The sequence below is a fragment of the Chrysemys picta genome, chromosome 2 (assembly GCF_011386835.1).
Source record: "Chrysemys picta bellii isolate R12L10 chromosome 2, ASM1138683v2, whole genome shotgun sequence".
NCBI classification, from domain to species: domain Eukaryota; kingdom Metazoa; phylum Chordata; order Testudines; family Emydidae; genus Chrysemys; species Chrysemys picta.
The window spans coordinates 263173531-263195725 of record NC_088792.1 but is presented as its reverse complement, the minus strand read 5'-3'; the positions used below and the strand labels follow the sequence as shown (position 1 = coordinate 263195725).

At 41.8% G+C, this 22195-nt stretch overlaps 1 long non-coding RNA gene across 1 annotated transcript; it reads right to left on the bottom strand.

Annotated features, from left to right (window-relative positions):
* Window positions 1-14945: 14945 nt before the first annotated feature.
* LOC135981176 (uncharacterized) lies at window positions 14946-21501 on the bottom strand. The gene is made up of 2 exons (XR_010598136.1): window positions 21456-21501; window positions 14946-17035 (listed from the first exon to the last, which is right to left on the bottom strand). It is a non-coding gene; the product is annotated as an uncharacterized LOC135981176 (long non-coding RNA).
* Between the last annotated feature and the right edge of the window lie 694 nt (window positions 21502-22195).

Below are 22195 nucleotides of genomic sequence, written 5' to 3'. Positions count from 1 at the left end.
TGGGCATGTTGAGGCGCCATTAGACCACTCCCCTCGATTGGCAGAGCCGACCATCATTCCTCACCCATTTGGCCACTGCTTTGTGGCATTCTGCAGTGCCTGGGAATACATAACATTGGACCAATGGGTCTTAGAGATCATTTGAACTGCATACTCCATCCATTTTACCTCCCTATCTTCTCCATCCCTCTTTAGGGACCCTTCACACAAAAGTTTACTACGACTGGATATAGATCGCCTCCTTCAGTTAGGAGTCATAGAACCAGTACCTCAATGAGCCAAAGAGTTCTATTCTCATTATTTCCTAATACCCAAAAGGAAGGGAGATTTGAGTCCAACACTAGACCTCAGAGCTCTCAACAAGTTTGTCAAGGCACAAAAATTCAAGATGGTCACCTTATCAATGACCATTCCAACGTTGGAACAGGGAGACTGGTTTTCATCCCTTGACCTCCAGGACACCTATTTTCATATCTCAATCCTACCGGCTCCTCAGATTCACTTTGGGACACAAATGTTACCAGTACAGACTATCATCAGTTCTGAGAGTATTTTCCAAGGTTCTCTCAGTGGTGGCCACTCATTTACATTCTCAAGGGATAAAGATCTACTCTTATCTGGATTATTGTCTCCTCAGAGCCTGATCTCTCTCTGAGAGGCTCACCAAGTCACCGAAGATATGATACACTTGTTTACAGAACTAGGTCGACAGGTCAATACTCAGAATTCAACCTTCACTCCAGTGCGATGCCTGGAATTTATAGGGGCCGACCTCAATTTGTTACAGGCCAAAGCCCACTCATCTCAACACAGGTCACCCACCAGGATCAAAACCTCCTTCAACTGGTGGAAGGACCAAGCAACATTTGCAAAGGGGTCCCCTTATTGCTCCTCGCCACCCATGCATCGCTTGTAGGGTGGGGTGCAAATCTAAACAGCGTTATGGCACAAGGCAAATGGTCACCTGCAGAGAGATCCCTTCACATCAATCTCCTTGAGTTAAGAGTAGCCAGGAATGCCTGCACCCATTTTCTTCCCCTGATCACAAGATCACACACAAAGATCCTAGCATACAGCATAGCCTGTATGTATTACATCAATCAGCAGGGGGGAGTCAGGTTGCCCTCTCTATGTGCAGAAGCAATGAGGCTATGGCACTGATGTATCTCCCACAACATTACACTGTCTGCAGCTTACCACCCGAGCACACAAAACTTGACAGAGGAGACTGTCAGTCAAAAATTGCCGCACGACCATGAGTAGGAGATACACCCAACAGTGCCTTACAACCTATTCAGATGACAGACCATCTTCGCCACTCACCTGGACAAGCAATGTCCACTCTGCTGCTCAAGAGTGGAGATGGAACAACACTCCCTGAGCGATGCTCTCCTTGTCCCCAGGACAAGGACTTTCTCTACTCCTTTCCTCCATTTTCCCTACTGTTGAAAGTCCTGCTGAAAATAAAAAGGGATGAGATCATGTCATTTTGATTGCTCCTACTTGACCAAGACAGACCTTACCTGGCACAGCTCATGACATGCCCACCGATCCCTCTCCTGGCCATCCCGCGCCTCCTCTCACAGAATGGAGGACGAACTTGGGATTCTCTGCCTCAAGGTATGGTTTCTGCTTGGTTCCAACACCTAGCATCCGAACTTGGGATTCTCTGCCATCCGAACTTGGGATTCTCTGCCTCAAGGTATGGTTTCTGCTTGGTTCCAACACCTAGCAATCTCCTGTTCAAGGGAGGTACAAGAGGTACTATTACACAGTAGGAAGTCCTCAACAGGATGTACTCACCTGCAGAAATGGTCCAGGTTTCAGATTTGGTGCATATCCCAATGAATCACGCCAACATCCACGATTCTTCTGCATACCCTATACTATGCCTTGACAATAAAATGGTCAGGACTATCTCTAAGCTCTCTTAGGGTTCACCTAGCAGCTATAACAGCTTTCTACCAACCTGCAGAAGGGTACTTAGTCCTGTCAAACCCAACTACTAAAAGATTCCTCAGGGGTATAATAAACCTTTTCCCACAACCTTAAATTCCTACCCCAATGTGAGACCTAAACCTGGTACTGAAAGGACTGACTGTTTGCTGACGTACCTATCAATGAAAACAATCTTCCTGATAGCAATTACCTTGGCCAGGAGAATAGGAAAGATAGCAGCTCTGTTGGCACATCCCCCTATTTTTTCCAGATAAAGTTATGCTCAGGCTGCATCCAAAATTCATCCCTAAAGTAACATCTCCATTTCATATGAATCAGTTGATTCACCTTCCAGTCTTCTACCCCAAGCCTCACCAAGACAACAGGGAAGGCTATATTACATACCCTAGATGTCAGGAGAACTCTGGCCTTCTATCTGGATTGGACAAAGGACTTCAGGAAGTCCCGTAGACTTTTCCTTTCCATTGTGGAAAGATCCAAGGGCTCGGCAATATCAGCCCAAAGGCTCTCCAAGTGGGTCTCGAATTGCATCAGACAGTGTTACCAAGTTCACAACATGTCCCCTCCAGAGTCTATTTGTATATACTCCACAAGATTGATCTCTTCTTCCATCGCCTTCTTCAAAAATATCCCTATCTCAGAGATCTGTAGAGGGGTGACATGGGTGTCAGTCCACAATTTTCCAGAATACTATGTGATTATTGGAGACTCCACCTCCAATGCCATCTTCAGCTCCATGGTGCTGTCATCTAGAACTGACCCAACTCCGAAGTCCCAGCCCTCCAGAAGGGATGCTCAGGAGTCACCTCCCGGGGAGCAGCCATAAGGACTCCCCTTGTAGAAGAAGAAGTTATTCACCTTCTGCAGTAACGATGGTTCTTTGAGATGTGTGTCTGCATAAGTGTTCCACAACCCACCCTCCTCTCCTCTACTTTGGAGTTCTTGTCTATGACGTTGCAGTAGAGAAGGATCTGAGAGGGGGCTAGCCTGCACACACTGGCTAGCCTTGTGGTGCAGCATGGGGAGAAACAGTGCATATGCAGGCCTAACAGTCACTGCTACTGAAGTTCTCCAATCAGCAGCGCAGGGATTCAGGCACACCCATAGGGGGACACATCTCGAAGAACCATTGTTATTGCACAAGGTGAGTAACTTCTTCACCGTATGTGTTAATTTGAAAAATGGGTGAAATGTACTTCATTTAAACACTGTATATAATTGGCACCAAAAACACTTTGATAAATAATTTGTTAGAAATTCATTATTTTAATGTTGCATAGTATGAGTGAACTTAGGTCTTCACCCTGCAACATGATGTATGTGCATAGACCCCTGTGCCATATGAAACCCCACGGAAGTCAACTAAGTTTCTCCCAGGGACATCACATTGCAGAATCAGGGCCTTTGATCATTTCAACTACAAATAAAATATGAAGGCAGTTTATAAACGGAATGTGTTGTTTCCACAAAACCACACAGCCTTTCACTGAAACACCATAAAACAACCACAAACAGATGTTTAAAATCAGCGCACATTGGAGATACATTGTGTTCTCAATTCCCTTGTTAGTTAATGGATTTGTATCCAATTAAAGATAAACTGCCAACATAAAAGCCAAAGAGCATCACAGCCTTTCAATTTTCAATAAACTTTAAAAATATTGTAATAAACATCTCCTAAGATCATTTCTTTCTTTAAATAAATTAGGAAGGAAAATTTTAGTGCAGTGGCTTAGCTGTTTCTCTCTGAAATGGCATAGCCTCTATCAGTTACCTTATTACCGCGTTAAAACATAAAAGGCCAAATTGAGTTTGCTTTATAAGTATTTGAGGCCCAATTTTCGGACTTGAGTACTAAGATCCCTGCTTACTGCAGGTAACTGAATCAATAGACAGATGCCTACAATGGTTATTAAGGTGACTAAAGAAGGACTTATGTCCAAAACCTTCCAACTTGTCAGCTTAATATTAGAAATGTTAAATAAATCCACACTTAATCCATAGTAACCTAAGCAAAAATGGCTTGATTTTCAGAGCTGGCAAGTACCCACCAATGCCCCTAAAATGAGTGGGAGTTGCAAGTGCTGAGTCCCTGTGAAAATCAAGATATTTTATTCCTTTTTAGATGCCTATGGATTGATGATCCTACCTTTTTTCGCTCCCCCATTTGAAGATTGGATCCCCAGTATGTAAGTGCTGAAATGGCTGTTATTGCAGTAAAACCACTCACACGGAAAAGGAAAGCTCAGTTTGACCCACACAGTCATATTTGAAATTTGATGGAGTCACTCCTAATTCCCACTGGTGTGAGAGGATTCATAGCACTAGGTAGTATGTGTACGGTGTAATACTGACTGAGTCACTTTTGACAGCTTCTTTAAACTCTGCTGAAATGAAGTTCTTAAAACACTCCCTTTATGTGATCAAATTGTTTTTGCAACTGCACTTCCAACAAACGCTGAGCACCTTTGATTTTTAGGTAGAACACGGATAAATCAATATTGATTTGTGCCGATGTTTTTCCTTCCTTTAACTGTTTTGTGATGTGGTCAGCATACCAGTCAGTAAACATCATTTTCAATTAACCGCTGAACACTTCTTTGGTTGTTTGACTTAGTGATGGCAGGAGTTCAGTGTAAGTTGCAGGCCTAAAAGTTGGTATCACTACCCCTCTTGTATGCAGCACTGTAGTAGCAGAACACTTTGTGTTGCACAGCAGTTACAGGGTATGCTAGTAGGAAAGGGAATGGAAAAGCTAGCTGTCATTTTTGCTCAGCGCATGATCTGCACAGAGATTGGAACAGATAATCTCTAGATTATTATAAGCATTCATGCTTAAATAGCGGTCTGGCATTTGTTTTCAAGTTAGGTAACTTCAACCTGTTTAGACCAAGACTCTTCTATGGTCCCAAGGATGCAGGGCATAAAATTCACTCGTGTCATCAGTCCTGATTAGCAGTTGGGATGCATAAATTCTTGCACTGCTGCATTGACAATTTGTTTTAGAAAATTAGATTTCATGGCTTCTCTTCTCTCTAGCTCTCAAGATGGGCCAGGCAGACACGTTCTTTGTCTCTAACTCCCCTGGTAGGTGGCCATCTTCCCTTTTTTCCTGCTACCAGTGCAGTAGTTTGTTGCACCTGACCTTGCAGCTTTTTATGCTGCAGCAGGTGAAATGTTGGTGATTATAGTCTCCTGCTTCAAATAAAACATGTATTGTCCTCTAGCTGCTTGAGCTTTTCAAGGGCAAGCAGCTCACAGCAGGAGGGTATTTCGTGGATGCTTCTGAGCCAGGGTCATCTTGGTGTGCAGCCAATGTGATCCTCTTCCTATATGACAGCACCAAGTGCATGTTACACTATGCTGACACCAGCAGCCACAGGGAACTGCATTGTCAGGCAATGGGCTTCCCAGTCTCTTCATGGCAGCCAGGTGGCTACATTGCAGTGCATGCTCTTTGTTTGTCAGGTACAGCCTTCCCCTTCCTACAGTATCTGCCCACATCATCATACAATCAGCTACAGAGATATAAGAAGACTCAATGCTGAACAAAATACTCCTCTGGCAGCACCTAGAGTATAGCATATGAAACCTGAAGAGTGTGAATCAGGGCAAACTATGCCACAGTATATGGTGTGTGCACATTTTCTGTTTTAATGTGTATAAGGGCAAATCCAAGCTTGCATGTGGAAAATGGCATAGCGTCTCAACAAGGCACTCTATAATGCTGCAAATCCAGCACTGATGTTAGCCTGGATTCTTGTTGCAAACAGCCTGAAGAAACTGCCTCCCTGCCCCATCTCACCCCCGGCCACAATATATCCCTCTAGCAGAAGGAATGAATTATATGGGGACTGCAGGTCAGAGCCATAACTAAAATGGGACAGATGCATGTATAGACCACATTTCTTTGTCTGCATACCATTGCTCACCTTTGGGCCAGGCTAGACAATAAGTGTGGGATCCACAAAGGGACTTAGGCATTGCCATGGTGAGTCTAACACAGCCTAACTTGTAGGTACACCTCTACCCCGATATAACGCAACCCGATATAACATGAATTCAGCTATAACGCGGTAAAGCAGCACTCCAGGGGGGGGGGGGGGGGGAGGGCACGGGGCTGCACACTCCGGCGGATCAAAGCAAGTTCAATATAAGGCGGTTTCACCTATAACACAGTAAGATTTTTTGGCTCCCGAGGACAGCGTTATATCGGGGAAGAGGTATACCTAGAAAATCACAGGAACAATGTGATCCACAAAGCTGAGTTAGGTGCCCAGGCTCCTATACAATGAATGGGGAGAGAGAGGCACCTCAGAATATGATCCACGCAAGCTAGGTGTGAAGCTGCCTAAGCTAGCCAATAGAAAATGCCAACCGGAGGGATGTGTTGTAAGCCCCTCTGATGGAGATAGGCACCTAAGTCCAGGCTGCAGGAAGGCACCTATCTCTACATAGCAGTTCTTGAATGAGAACGAGCTGCCTGAGGCACCTAAGGCATTTGAGTGGGAATGAGTTAGGCACTTGTCTGGCTCCACACAAAAAGGCCGAAGAGGACATGGTGCCCACCTTACAACTTTAAGCCCAGTGGTTAAAGCATTCACCTGGGATGCTCAATTCCCCTTCTGTGCCAGAAGGAGAGAAAGGATTTGAACAGGGTGTCCCACCTCTCAGGAGAGTGCTCTAATGATTGAGCTAAGGGATATTTTTACGTGTGGCTCCCTCAGTCTCTCCTGTGGAAGCTGTTCCACTGTGGATAAATAATGAAAGCGTGACTGGAGCACGGGGACAGGACCCTGCAAGAGTCTCCTTTACATTTAAGGGCCAGATTTTCAAGTGCTCACCACCCACAATTAGGGCCTGAATTAAAAAAGTACTTCACTCTCATCTAGATATTTAAATGTGTGGCCAAATTCTCAAAAGTGCTGAGCACCCAGCAGCAGTTTTAGGAATCCAGCCACTTATGTAGGTACCTGAACTGGAGCTGCTGGGAGCTAGACTCTTTCAAAAATATGGCCCCAAGATTTTTTTCTAAGAATGTCTTCAGTATAAGCCAAAAACAAAAGTGATCAATTTAAAGAAAAATAGAGGCAAAAGAGTACCTGTTCTATATAGTAGTTTTCAAATAGCCTGTTTAAATGATACCAGTAGTACTATGTCCCAGTATTATCGTAAATGTTTGAAAATAGCAAATTTCAGCACTGAAACACTATGAATAACATAAACAAGTTTTTTTTTCCTGATTATGTATTAGCCACACAATATGTACTGGCTCGATTTTTTATTTCCTGAAATTGTTATGGAACCAGGGGTAACCTCTATGCTGAATACTATTCTTAAATGTATTTTTTTTTCAAATCAAGAACCAAACTTATTTTTATAGTTCTTATCCCAAGGGAAGCAAGATACCGCCTCAAATTTCAAAATCCTGACAGTATTAGTGATTAGTGATGTTTAGATAGTTTCAAAGGATCTGACATTCTAAACCAATTCAACAGAGGGTCCTGTGGCACCTTTTAAGACTAACAGAAGTATTGGGAGCATAAGCTTTCGTGGGTAAGAACCTCACTTCTTCAGATGCAAGTGAGGTTCTTACCCACGAAAGCTTAAGCTCCCAATACTTCTGTTAGTCTTAAAAGGTGCCACAGGACCCTCTGTTGCTTTTTACAGATTCAGACTAACATGGCTACCCCTCTGATACTAAACCAATTCAATTATTCTACTTCTTTTGGGTTATGCATTAAGCGTTGCAGGGTAAGTGTTATTGGAAGAAAAGCTCTTAGAATTTAATAAGATTTAATTCAGTGATTCATATCCACTGCTGTTTTGTGCTGATGATGAACAGAGGAACTTATCTTGGCTGAACTGCATGTCCTGAAAGGAAATTATTTGATCCTACCGAGCTTTTCAGTGTAAAGAAAAAAAAAGTCATTTTAATGGCACCAGTTAACATTTTTATGAAGGGATACTGATATTTTCAAGTTTATATACTCAAAGAAGTTCAATATCTGATGACTATTTTTGTCTCATTTCATAAGATTGGCCTAATAAGGCATATAATTCTAAAGTGAAAAGGGCAACTACACTGAGATGTTGAAACAAGGATGTCTCTCTCAGCTGTCAATCAGACCAAAAGTACATTGAATAGTGTCCTAAAGATTCATTCAGTGCAAACCTCACACTCCTAAATCTTTCCCACAGAAGACAGGTTTGATTCTAAATAAATTTGTGCTTAGATTAGCCCCCATAATAGATAAGAACTGGAAATCTTTCCATACTGTGTATGTATAACTTATCAAAACAGCAAACAAACAAACAATCAGGAAACAGAAAAAGAAAGCAGAAACAAGGAAGCAGATGGAAACATCTGTATAACTCTGCACTGGTTTGTCAGTAAGGGAAAAGTCTTAAAAATAATATACTCTCTGAATCCAGAGCCTATGCTGCTAAGACTATGAAAGAAATGGAATAAAAAGCAATCCTTTAACAAAGCTATGTAAAGCTCTCTGGAGGCTTTGAAAGTTGCAAGCACTTCTGTGTGCTATTTTTCACTCTCTTTACTGCTCTATGCGCTATAAAGTCGAACTCCATGGTGGCAATGAATTGAATTTGTGCCATGCCTTTTATTCAGAGCTGTAAGAACATTGGCTAATACTCTGCTACAGCACTGACACTAAATTTTACACTATAATTAGTTTTATTTTTCCCCCCAGCATACGGGGCCATAGTCTAGATTTGACTTCAACTAAACTTCCAAGCACAATTCTAAAGGCAGAATATGAGCCATAGCTTGAAAGGGGAAGAGCCTTGTGTGGTCAGCTGAAAAGCTTTTTCGTGATAGTTTTCATATGAAAAATACCATACAAATATAGGGCAAAAAAAAAAAAATCAGATCTAAACTATGGGCCTCATCCTCAGATGGTGTAAATTGACACCACACCATTGACTTTGGTGGGGCTAAGCCAATTTATACTAGCTGAGGATCTGACTTACCAGTATTCTCTTATCCATACCCTGGGGGCCAGTTCCTGAGCTGTTGTAACTTGTAACACCTCCATTGTAGTCAGTGCAGTAATGACAAATTAGACCAGCCAGCTGATGATCTGGTCCTGAATTTTTGTTGTATACTTTAGGATGGAACTTTGTATGCAGCATCTTCTGATAATCTCTATTGCAGACAACGGATCCACAGGGCACATTCAGGAACAGAATTTTATCTATAAATTGTATCAAATAGCATTATATCATTCACGCCTAATTTTCCAGGGTTACAGATAGGGTTTGTTGATTTTTCTACTATCTAGGGAATAACTTAATATTTGTAATATTTATTTATTTAAAAGATTCACAGGCACATTTCCTCATATATTATTTAAGATTAACATAAGGTTTGCTAATAGCTATTTAAATGCTTTAGTGAAATATGGCTGTAATTTGTAATTCAGTGCAGCTAGGGAAATGATAAGGTCTTCTTTCACAAATATTAAGGTCCTGATTCTGATCTCAATTAAATCAGGTTTATCAGGAAATAACTCAATTAAAAATGCAAATGAGATCAGAACCAGTCCCTAATAATTCCTAAATATGCAAATAGTATAGCCTATAACAGCTTTGCAAAATTATGCTTGCCTACACATCAAAGGAAAATAATTTTTGACGTGATTAAGACGTCTAGTTCTTTTTCATTATTTTCATTGTAAATTGTGGCTTAGTGGATTTTCTGTGTGAATTGGCACATTTTAAATGATAACTTTGTAACATACAATACCTAGGTGTTTATTTTGCATAGAGTCAAGAACTTATGTACATTTATCAGCCCAGCAGTTGCTATCACAAATGATCAAGACATAGGGGAGGGAACTGTGATTTTTAAAAAAAATCCTGGTTTTTTGATGAAATTCAGAATTTTGAAATTTGAAATTTTATTCATTACTCAATGGGTGCTTGGACAAAAAATTGGCAAACAGCCTATGAAGGCGAGTATCAGAGGAGGTGGGACTCTACATCTCTATAACAGATAAGAGATGATACATAGGGTGGGATTAGGTCTCCTAGCATGTCCATTTGCATGTCAATACCAACAATGGTTCCAGTTCACAGTAGCACTGTGCCAGTTTCTGGGTGAGATCAGGCTGAAAGTTTCAGGTGTTTTTGTGTGGTTTGTTCTGGGTTTTTCTATAGTTTGTCTAGCAAGTGGGAATGGTGCATGCAGCTCCCCTCATGCTAAGCCACTGTACCCCTTGCCTCTTGCTGCTTAGATCATAGGGGGAGCAAATCTGCCATGAAAAATAAATGCAGGTTAGGAAGTGTTAGGTGGAGGCAAAAAATTAAAGTCTGGAGTGTGCCCTAGTTTTCTTTATCTAGCCCCCTTTAAGCCTTCTGCATAAAGGTCAACAGACAAGAAGAATAAAGGGGGAAAGGTGTCTAGGAAGTGACGGGAAGAGCTGGGGAACAGTTCCACAGCATGTTCCTTGCCCTGTGAAAACTACATATCATAGGCAAAAAAATGACATCAAGTCAATGCTGCAGAAAATGTCATTTTCATGCACCTACATGCTCTGTGATCCACATTGGAGGGGTCTTAGAGTACAACTATGACCCAAGCCAGTGGCCTCGAGGCAATTAAGCTGTCATGCTTCTATTACTGGGACAATGGAGACAAGGAAGGAAGGAAGGAAATATCTTCCATACAACTGTTCTGGCAAGCAGGGGTTTAGCTCAAGGATTCCTGTGGTGCCCCCATGGCAACCTCTAGCTTTGTTCCCGGCTGCTCCAGAGAATCACAGGCTCTATATGGAGGATAGGATGCAATATCTGAAAGACAGCCCATTTTGCATTCCCTTTGGGATGAGTTTTTCTTTCCAAGGCCTGTTTACTAGGATGGAGCCTTAGCTCCAGTTTCTTCCTTGTGCAACCATCATGTATTTAATTGTGGGCTATGAACAAGGGAAAAAATTCTGCTCTTGGTCATTCCAGTGTAAATCCAGAATAACTCCATTTACTTACACTGGTGTAACAGAGAAGAATTTGCCCCGTGCTCAAAACTAGATTCATTTTCTATTTTATTGAATTGAATACAGTTCATATTTATACAGAAGTTTAGGCACATGTTGAAGATAAATTCTAAGGAACTCAATGCTGGGACCTTGCCTTCCTATGTAAATTGTACAACATTTAGCACAATACAAGCTGCCAGTGACTTTGGGCACCACCAGAATATAAATAATAATATGGGACTTGAGCCAAAGCCCATTGAAGTCAATGGAGAAACTCCCATGGACCTTAAGAACTTTGAGTGAGACCTCAGAGGGGCAGCTGTGTTAGTCTGGATCTGTAAAAAGCAACAGAGAGTCCTGTGGCACCTTTAAGACTAACAGATGTATCGGAGCATAAGCTTTCGTGGGTGAATGCCCACTTCGTCAGATGCATGCATCCGACGAAGTGGGCATTCACCCACGAAAGCTTATGCTCCAATACATCTGTTAGTCTTAAAGGTGCCACAGGACTCTCTGTTGCTTGAGTCAGACCCTTAATTTTCATTGGAGATGGTTAATTTTACATTTGCTTATTTGTTTGCATCTTTGTACAGTACTTCTGGTTCTTCTGCACCTTTTCTCCTTCTGTACCCTGTACTTGGCTGCAAATCATATTGTATCTTGATGTTGATTAATGTTAACAAATACTGCTTAATCTTCTCTGGCCTCCCTTTTCGCCATTGTTTAATTTCATTTTATAGTTTTAGAGACAAAATCAAGTGAAGTAATAGATCCGCGTGATAATCCTTCTATAAATGTCAACATTTAACTAAAAGTAGCTTTCCTGAGTATGGCTGCTTTGAATCATATAATATGGAAGTTGGCTCCAACCTTCCATTTAAATTGCTTGCTGAGGAAGATGTCCATGTTATAAAGTGTGCTTGATTTTCTTTTAATAGTTGCAGTTTGTTTAATATGGCTATTAACTCAGAACATAAATAAAGGTTTAACTTATTGACATAAAATATAGGCATCCTTTAAAAGAAAATTAATATACAAAAATGAAACCAGGTCAGATTCCAGCTCAGGATTTTGAGCTTGATGGGAATATATCTGGCTGTGACACAGTTAGGCTGCAATCAGTCAAAGAGCCATGTATCATAACTCTTGGGATCAGTAGATCCAACATAAAAAGATGGAGAAACTGAAAGCAGAATAAATGTTACTCTTGTCCAGCCTTATACAGAACTAAAAGCAAACCCAGTCCTGCTTTGAGCAGGGGGTTGGATTGGTGACCTCTTGAGTTCTCTTCCAACCCTAATCGTCTAAGATTCTATGAGTCCTCTAAATTGTATGGAAATTTGGATTTAAGGACCCACATCAGGACTGGTTTCAATGGGTTTGTGGCTCATACAAAACCAAAGCCACAAGAAACTTATTCTTGGTCTTAGCTATGATGGTGAGGAGCTATTGGAAGAAATATGTACTCCGGCGCTGTTCCATGTCCTCTAACCTTTCACAATTACACTCCCAGTCCCCACATGGAACAAGATCCCCAGCCTGGTCCACTATTGACTGGGAAGGAGGTCTTCTGGTATTCACCTCCCTTCCCCTTCACTTGATCAATCTATGGCTACTCTCCCAACTCTGGATTTTTGTGGGACAGAGTTGCTAAGTAAGGCACTAAACCCCTTCCCATCCATAGTCTTCTTGGACAGCAAAGAGTAGAACATTTCACTCCCTGCTTTAGCCACACACAAGACCGATCAGTGCTTGCAACTATTTAAAAGCTTTCACTCTCTGAAAATCAACGGTATCTTAAGCAGGGATATAACTGGCTCACTTGATGCCTGGGATGGATGAAAACTATTCTGTGGGACAAAGTTGTCTGTAACCCGATAGCCTTACATTCGTCCTCTCCCTTCAGCTTGAATATCCAGTCATGGGGAGCAGCCAATGGCTTCTGCCATAAGTATAGGAGGAGGGGAATGGAGGTGGAGGCCATTAGGTGCCAAGGCCATCCCAGATTAGAAGACACCAGAAGTGTAGGTGGCCACCAGACCTTGCAGTAAAAGACAACACCAGGTATGAATTGTGGTGTGATGTCTGGGGAAGGAACCCTATTGGGCAGGGGGATAGGATTGGTGGAATTTATCCAGTGGGAATAGTTCCCATAAACATCTGAAGTTTTCAGTTGAATCCAGATTGAGCTCTGAACCCTCCTATCACTAGAACTTGAGAGTAATCCAAACCTATACCTTAGGCAGTTTTGATCTTGTCACTGGAAAGGCAAAATATTTTGCCAAAACCAAAATATTGGTGCCTGAGTCCAGCTCTACTTTGTATAATGCTTTTCTAACAACTTTTGCAAACATTAACTCGTTAATCCTCACTTCACATCATACAGAGGTAAGTTTTTTGGAAAGAATCATTAATTTATTCAAGGCCATGGAGGGAGTCCATGTCAGAGCCGGCATTAGAACTGAAGCATTCCTAAGCCAGTGTCCTGTGTAAAAAAACATTAGCTAGTACAGCTCTCATTGTGTAATAAAAAAGGATTACAAAGCTCAATGAAGAAAATTGTATGTACACATACACAAACAGTTACAGCATGTTCCAAGAGTTCACACAGTAGAGCTATGGCACTATTCTGATTTACACCAGTTGCGGATGTGGTCCCTAGAATAAATCTGCAATTTTGGAAAGTATCATTACTGCCATTATTGCCATCAAAGGGCCAAATTTTAAAAAGTGGCCAGAGACACACCAGCACTAGAAGCCCATGTGCAAAAGTAACTTTTGCACATGTGGAGGGAATCTCTAACATCTTGTGTGCATCAGTTTGAACAAGCCTATGTTTAGAGCATGGAAAAGTATGTGCATGCTTTATACACACACTTCTTGAGATTTGGCCAGGTAATTTTTCTTAGCTCTTTCAATTTTTAACACTCATAAATGTCTACAACGCCTAATACTGACCATATGTAATCTTTGTGGATACTATTAGGAATTGAAAGTGACATCATTGGAAAGGGATCTCCCAAAACTGGGTGACTGGGCAACAAAATGGCAGATGAAATTATGTGTTGATAAACGTGAAGTAATGCACATTGGAAAACATGATGGGGTCTAAATTAGCTGTTACCACTCAAAAAAGAGATCTTGGAGTCATTGTGGATAGTTCTATGAAAACATCCACTCAATGTGCAGCAGCAGTCAAAAAAGCAAACAAAGTGTTGGGAATCATTAGGAAAGGGATAGATAATAAGACATAAAATATCATATTGCCTCTATATAAATCCATGGTATGCCCATATCTTGAATACTGCATGCAGATTTGGTCACCCCATCTCAAAAAAGTTATATTGGAATTGGAAAAGGTACAGAAAAGGGCAACATATGAGGACAGATTAATAAGATTGGGACTTTCCAGCTTGGAAAAGAGACAACTAATGGGGGATATGATTGAGGTCTATAAAATCATGACTGGTGCGGAGAAAGTAAATAAGGAAGTGTTATTTACTCTGTCTCATAACACAAGAACTAGGGGTCACCAAATGAAATTAATAGGCAGCAGGTTTGAAACAAACAAAAGGAAATATTTCTTCACACAAAGCACAGTCAACCTCTTGAACTCTTTGCCAGAGGATGTTGTGAAGGCCAACACTATAATAGGGTTCAGAAAAGAACTAGATAAGTTCACGGAGGATAGGTGCATTAACGACTATTAGCCAGGATGGGCAGGGATGGTGTCCCTATCCTCTGTTTGTCAGAAGCTGGGAATGTGAGAAAGTAGATGGATCACTTGATGATTACCTGTTCTGTTCATTCCCTCTGAAGCACCTGGCATTGGCCACTGTCCGAAGACAGAATACTGGGCTAGATGGACCTTTCATTTTACCCATTATGGCCATTCTTATGTTCTTATCTTCTTATGCAGTAAGACATTAGATTTAACTTACTACCTCAATGTCAGTGTAGCTGGGCATTCTTCACAAATATACACACTCCTTAGAAAAGGTATTTTTATTATTTCTTTGTACAATTTAAAATATATCAAACAGTTCTTTTAAAGCCACACTTTCATAGTTATTTCATTTAATGGTTAACAAAAAGTGGCAGCACGGAGGTGAAAGTATTTACACTTACTACTGTGGTTACAAAATAGCAGGCTACTTGGGGACCTAGGGAAATTATTCACACTTCCCTGTTTATTGGATCACACTCTGCCAGGGCATACAACATCAGAAAGTACCTTTATCTCACAATTAATTCTGCGCTAAGTTTCCTGTGTCAATGTGCCCTTGAAGCATGAAGACTTAGCACTTCAATACAGCTTTCAAAGCAGGAAGCTTTGGTATAAAGTTGACACAGCCCAAAAGCAGAGGGGCTGGTGTACATAGTGAGATCTTACTACTGGAAAGGGAGTAACTTTCACAGTATATAAATATTCGCAGAGTGGCTATTTATATAAATACCTTGGAAATAAGTTGACCATAAAAATGTGCTACTTTTTTCATGGCATGTTGTTGGATTAATGGCTTTATTTTCTCTTCCTTCCTTCTTTTGGTTGGCAATAACATTTCTTCCAACTTCAGCATCTGGCTTCTTGGCAGACTTTCCCCGTCAGTTCATTTTGCATTTTCCAGAGGTTGTTCATCTATTTCTAACCAGGCTGATGAGGCACAGTCACACTTTCCATTTCCATTTGAGCTCTTTGGGCCAGATCCGCAACCCTCAATGAGGCTCTGAACTGAAGCCCACTGAAAAGCATACCATTAATTGCGATAGTCTTTGGATCAGGCTCTGAGTGCCTTTGCACTATCCCTGTAGACAAGAGAGAAGGGTACAAGTGTAGTGGAATCCTCAGATGGTGGAAATCCCGTGTTGCTGGCTTCACAATGCTCATTCCACCACCTCCACCACAATATAAAGGGCAGAAAGGGCACATTTGGGGCATGGAGATGGGTGGGGCAGGAGCTCTGTGCAGTGCATCCCTGATCCTCAGTTGGTTCCCTAAAGCTGTTTTTAAGTTTTGCTGGGGGCTGCTGAAGATCAAGGTAGGCATAGAGGTAGGCATAGAGCTTTGCCTTCCTGCAGGCTCTGCTAAGGAATTCCAGAGAGGACTGGGCTTTATAGGTTTCAGAATGTGATACTATGTAAATTCTTCATGATTTCAAAGACATGGATTCAGTAGCTTGCAGTGAAGCAGAAGGGCCAATGCTCTTTTCAGGATTTGAAATTCTGGGCTTGTTGTACTGACAGCTGATACATCATGACCGTCACCCCAGAATCTAAATGACTACTGTGGGGAAAAAACATCCCATTCTCTGTCCAATATTCTATCACATTCCTCCTTCCCTTTCCTTCTCCAGATCCCATTGCCACACCCCATTCCTCAAGAACTGTGAACTGAAGGGACAAAAGCACGTTTAAAATGCATTTTCTATTGTGTTGCAACTGCAAGAGCTCCTCAGTTCTGCGTCACACTGCCAAATAGGGAAAGGGAGTGCCAGATGGAGCAAGAGATCTGACTCAGCAAAACACTGTAGCTAAACTGGTGGGCTAAACCTGATAAGAACAGTAAAGCCATGGCAATTAAGGTGGCATTTTCAAAAGTACCTTATGAAACTGGGAGGAAAAATCCCATTGGAAGTTAGTGGGAGTTGTGCTCCTAGCTCCCTTAGGCATTTGTGAAAATCCTTCCTAAACCTTTCTGTGTATTAGCTTTGTGCCATTGGAATCTCACCTGCTAAACACTAATAATTTCATTGTGAAATATCCCGTTCTGGTGAGGAGAAAATTGCTAGGAAACAGATTTGGTGACAATGGCAACTGACAACAATAAGCTTGATGAAAGTAATTTCTTTACTTCATGGAACCCAAAGGAGGTGCTATTGCCTCCCCACACGGCAAGCCTGTGATCATTCTGTGGCACAATACATAGAGGAAGTCATCTCTAGACATAAGCAATTGCAAAATTCATGGACAAAGTGATTGTACCAGACAAGCTAATTAAAACCTTGGCAGAGGCAAAATCAACGTGCTGGATCAAACAGTGACTGGCACCAAGGAGACAATGGGTAATCTCCAGGAAAAGCCTGTGAAGATAAAAGAAAATAATCAGTGTTAGCCATACCCAGTCTCTGTGTTAGCGGTGCAGGGATCCTAAAACAGTTAATAATCTTGAAAAAATTCAGAAGGAAGCACTGATTATTATCCCTCTGGAGTCTTCTCTGCCTTACACCTGAATCATTTACATCTGTGAGAAGTGGGTATAAAATGCCACCAAATCAGAATGGCAGCTTTTTACATCCACTTTGCATGGATGTAAATGACTATGCCAGGCAGTAGAGAATCACACTCACTATCTACACCTAATCTCTCTCCTGCTTTGCTGAGAACAGTCGGAAAACACTTACTGCTTCAAGTTGGAATCGTACATTGTCCTAAGGGAATGCCAAGTCTATTTACGTTCTAAGTTTTATTAGTATAATATGCAGGATTATTATTTTCCTGGCTAGATCTTGGGATGGGATGCAATGGTATGGGCTTTTAAGTGTGAACTCTATATAAAAACCACTGTGGTTTGACAGAAGTAGCAGTATATGTGGTTCACCATATTAGAATTATTATGTCCTAATTTCAGTAGCATGGCGACTCGGCTTCCAATTTGGTGTTTGAATTTTTGAATCTGCAATTAATCGTGGGCACATTTTATTGCTACATTTATATCTACCTTTTATGTGGGCCTAATATGGTATTTAGACAGCTAGGTGACAGAAAACATCCACTATTATTTGTCACAGCAGTTATTATTTTAATCAAAATTTAGGTTCAAAGTTGGAGTTCACTTGGGAAACCAGGCCCTTAGAATTAAGTACATGCCTACACCAATCAGGGGAGGTTGCCACACTTTGGAGGATAGAAATTCAAAGGGATCTTGAAAATTGGAGAACTGGGCTATAGACAGCAACATGAAATTCAACAAATACAAATGTATGGTGCTATACTTGGGGAAGAAAAACCAAATCCACAGATACAGAATGGGGGATAATTGGCTTGTCAGCAGCACTGTTGAGAAGTATTTAGAAGTGGTGGATCACAACCTCAACATGAGTCAGCAATGTGATGCTGTTTGCAATAAAAGCAAATGCAATTTTAGGTTGCATTAACAGAGATATAGCATGCAAGTCACAGGAAGTGATAGTACCACTCTACTCAGCACTGGTTAGGCCTCATATGGAGTACTGTGTCCAACTTTGGTCACCAATGTATAGAAAGGATGTAGAGAAACTGGAAAGGATCCAGAGGCAAGTGACAAAGATGATCAAAGGGATGGAATGCAAGCCATATCAGCAAAGGCTGAAGGAACTGGGTATGTTTAGTTTAGAAAAGAGGAGATTCAGAGGGGACATGATAGTGGTTTTCAAATACTCAAAAGGCTGCCATAAAAAAGATAGAGAAAAGTTGTTCTCTTTTGCCTCAGAGGGAAGGATAAGAGCCAATGGGTTCAAACTACATTATAGCACATTTAGATTAAATCTCAGGAAAAACTTCCTATCTGTAAGAACAGTAGGACAATGGAACAGATTGCCTAGGGAGGTTGTGGAAGCTCCTTCACTGAAAGTTTTCAAAAGAAGACTGGATAGCCATCTGTATGGTATGGTTTAGACACAACAAATCCTTCATCTTGTCAGTGGATTAGAGTAGATGACCCTTGCAGTCCCGTCTAACCCTACGATTCTGTGATTCTATGCACTTAAAATGCCAAGAGATTGTTGGAAAGATAGAGTAGGGGTGTGTGGAAAATCTACCCGTCTTGACTGCTATAAGAAGAGGTCAGTGGGAGATTTGCTGAGTAAAGGGCATTGCATAGGACAGGGCCAGATTAACTCTCCTGTGGGCCCAGGGCTATTAGATTTTGTGGGGCTCCTGGGGGTTTTGGACTCAGGGCTGGGGTGGGGGATTGGGGTGTGGAGGGGGGTGCAGCTCAACTGGGGGTGTGGGCTCTGGGGTGGGGCCAGGGATGGGCTAGGGAGTTGGGGTGCAGCAGGAGATTTGGGGTGCAGGCTCTGGGTGGAAGTTTGGGTGCAGGAGGGGGCTCAGGGCTGGGACAGGTGGTTGGGGTGCAGGTGAGAGTGCAAGGTCTGGGAGGGAGTTTGGGTGCAGGAGGCGGCACGGGGTGCAGGCTCCAGCCAGGAGGCGCTTACCTCAGGCAGCTCCTGGTTGGCGGCGCAGCAGGGCTAAGGCAGGATCCCTGCCTGCTCTGGCTCTGTGCTGCTCTGCTCCATGAGGTGACCGGCATGTCCGGCTCCTAGGCAGAGGGGCCAGGCCACTCTGAGCGGTGCACACTGCCAGTGCCCTAAGGCGCTGCTCCAGCAGCTCCCATTGGCCCTGGTACCCGATCAATGGGAACTGTGGAGCTGGCGCTGGGGACGAGGGCAGTGCACAGAGATTCCCTGAATGCCCCTTGCCTAGGGGCTGCAGGGGCACATCGGCAAGGCAGTGCTCGCCCTTTGGGGTGGGGGGCACCTAGCCTCGGGGACCAGTGTCCGGCCTGCGATGTGGAGACTTCCCACTGGCCGGATGAAAAGAAGAAATGGGCTACAACTGTCCTGCAGACCTGCGGGGCCCCCCTTAACCCGAGGTCCTGGACAGCAGTCCCTAAAGCCCCTGCATTAATCTGGCCCTGGCATAGGGTAATTAGTTATGTATAAGGAGGCACCATTATAAATAACATTAGATAAATGTTGTATTTGAGTTCTAGGGTTTTGATGAACATTTGTTATGCATGAGATATTCAGAAAGAAAGAAGGAAAGAAACCTTAAGCATTTTTGTACAATTGGCCATGAAAATTAGGGAGGGAAAAAACTGAATAGATTGTAAGGTTATTTCCTTAACTATCCCATGAAATAATTTAATGGATAATTATATATATTTAAGTAATGTTTATTCTCAAAATTTAGAAATTGCCTCCGAAATTACTTTGTCGTATATAGAGTTTTATCTGTTTCTTATTGTATTATGTAGTAGCATTCCTGTTTTATGTATAATGACTTCCATTTAATCCAGTCATTGGTAATTTGATTTTCTGTCAAAGCCTCTGGAACCGGATGATTGGAATTAAAAATAACTCTTTATTTTGTTTAAATTGTGATTGCTTTAAGCAAGTATTACTGGAGAATTCAATCACTGACCACAAACAGTTGACATTTAATTAATAAGGGAGGCCAAAATTATGAATGAGATAGAAGTTAAAAAGAGAGTCCATGATAAATACCAGTGAAAGATGAGTTATGTAGACATGGTTATTGAGAATATAACACTGTCATGTACTCTGGACCCTGATGGTCATTTGGATAACAAGATCATCTACTTATTTCAATCTAAGTGACAGGAATAGGTTTCATTTAGGTAAAAGGGAGGGCACTCTATTGATATCTTTTGGGTGTGCTAACTCAGTAGGAACTTGTCTTGGAAAAACCTAGATAGAAATATTTTACTACATATAAATCTTGTTCTTCTTTATTACAGTCCACAGATGGCCATGAGCACCAGAAGATCTTGCAGGGAAATTTGATGTCCTGGTATGGGATTTGGTCCAGGGATCTGGGAAAGGATCAGCAGAGGAATGAGGCCCCAGAAAAAGAATGGGCAAATGGGAATGGGGTGGTCCAAAGATTGGAAACCTTGATAGTTTTACTTGGTCGGGTACAGTAAAATGTTAGAGATTTAATCTGATCTCCTAAACCCATCTCGGACACTCAGGCAACAACTGTGAATCCAGTATTTCCACTGGAGCAAAATCCAAATTTCACTTGCTCATCATAGGGCCTGATTGATTATCTGCGGAAATGTGCTTTTGTTCAACTCACATTGTCATCTATCCATGCACTTGTGTGCATACAGCTCCCATTGAAGACAATGAGAATTGCGCATGAACATCTCCCAGGATAATCTGTCATTTCTGTTCCTGCTAGTTAAGTCTTCCAACCCCCTAAAGTGGATGGAGGAAGTTCACACTCTAATATTTCATCTGCCAGGCTGAAGACTCTCTCTGAGAACAATTTACAGTTTATGCTATCAACATTATCTTCAAAACTGGAAAACATTATGGTGCTACTGAAAGGTACAAGGTGATAGTCATAGAGTTTTGGGCCAGATCATCTAGTCTGACCTCCTGTATGTCAGAGGCCACCAGCACCAACCAGCACCTGCACACTAAACCCAACTAAACCAAAGTATTTCAGCCCTCAGAGACTAGATTATGATGTGCCACAGGCAGAGAATTGGAGGGACTGCGGTGAACCAGACTTGTTACTAATTATTCAACTCTTCTAGCTGGGTAAAGTGGAGAAGAACAAAGGCTAGGTCACCTACCCCACTCCCTTCTATACTTTCACCCACTTGTGCCCTTCTACTCCTTCTTCTCTTCTATTCCTCCTTCCTTGTACGAAAGCTATTTAAATAAATAAACCAACAAACAACAACAAATAAAACTTCTTACTATTACTCACCTGGTTACTGGTGCCAATCTGCCTAATCCTCTGCTGATGAAAACTACAGTCAGCAGTAGAAAATGGAAAGTAAGCATGAATTTCAGTGGAGGATCATTTAATTTCTGCATGATTTCAGTGACTTTGCTATGGCCTATTGTTAAATTATCTTTACCAGCAACCACCGTTAAAGAGGAAAATGTGTGCCAATTCCACTTAGAACCAGTGGTTTCAGCATTTTTAAAAAAAAATATTTGTTTCCTTCCAGTTTCTCCTTGCCTAGATTTATATCCTTTGAGTTCAGGTTCAAATGAACAACCAACCTCAACACAAAACTTTGTGGCAACCTCTGAGCTTTATCTAGTTTGGATTGGAAAGCACATAAACCCATGGTTTCTACCCAAACTATAAAAGTAGCCCAGTTTCACTTGGGACTTGGCCAAGCATCCCAGAAAGCTTTGAGAATCTCTGTCTAAACAGGCCTGTTTTGCTTTGATTCTCAAAGCAGGCAAGTTTCATTCCAAGAGTTTTGCAATCCTCCACTGGCAACTCTTATAATCCAGCAGAAATGATGGCTAAATAAAAAGGACTCTTTTTAGCAGAACTATCTACATACTGTGTTCTAAGGGCTCTCAAAGGGCATGCCACTGAAGAAAGTTAAAACACAGGTTCAAAAAATGCTAGCTTTACTTGTTCCCCCCCCCCCCCCCATGATTTTCTTGAAATAATGGCTAATTATAAAGAAGTATTTGCTTTTTTTC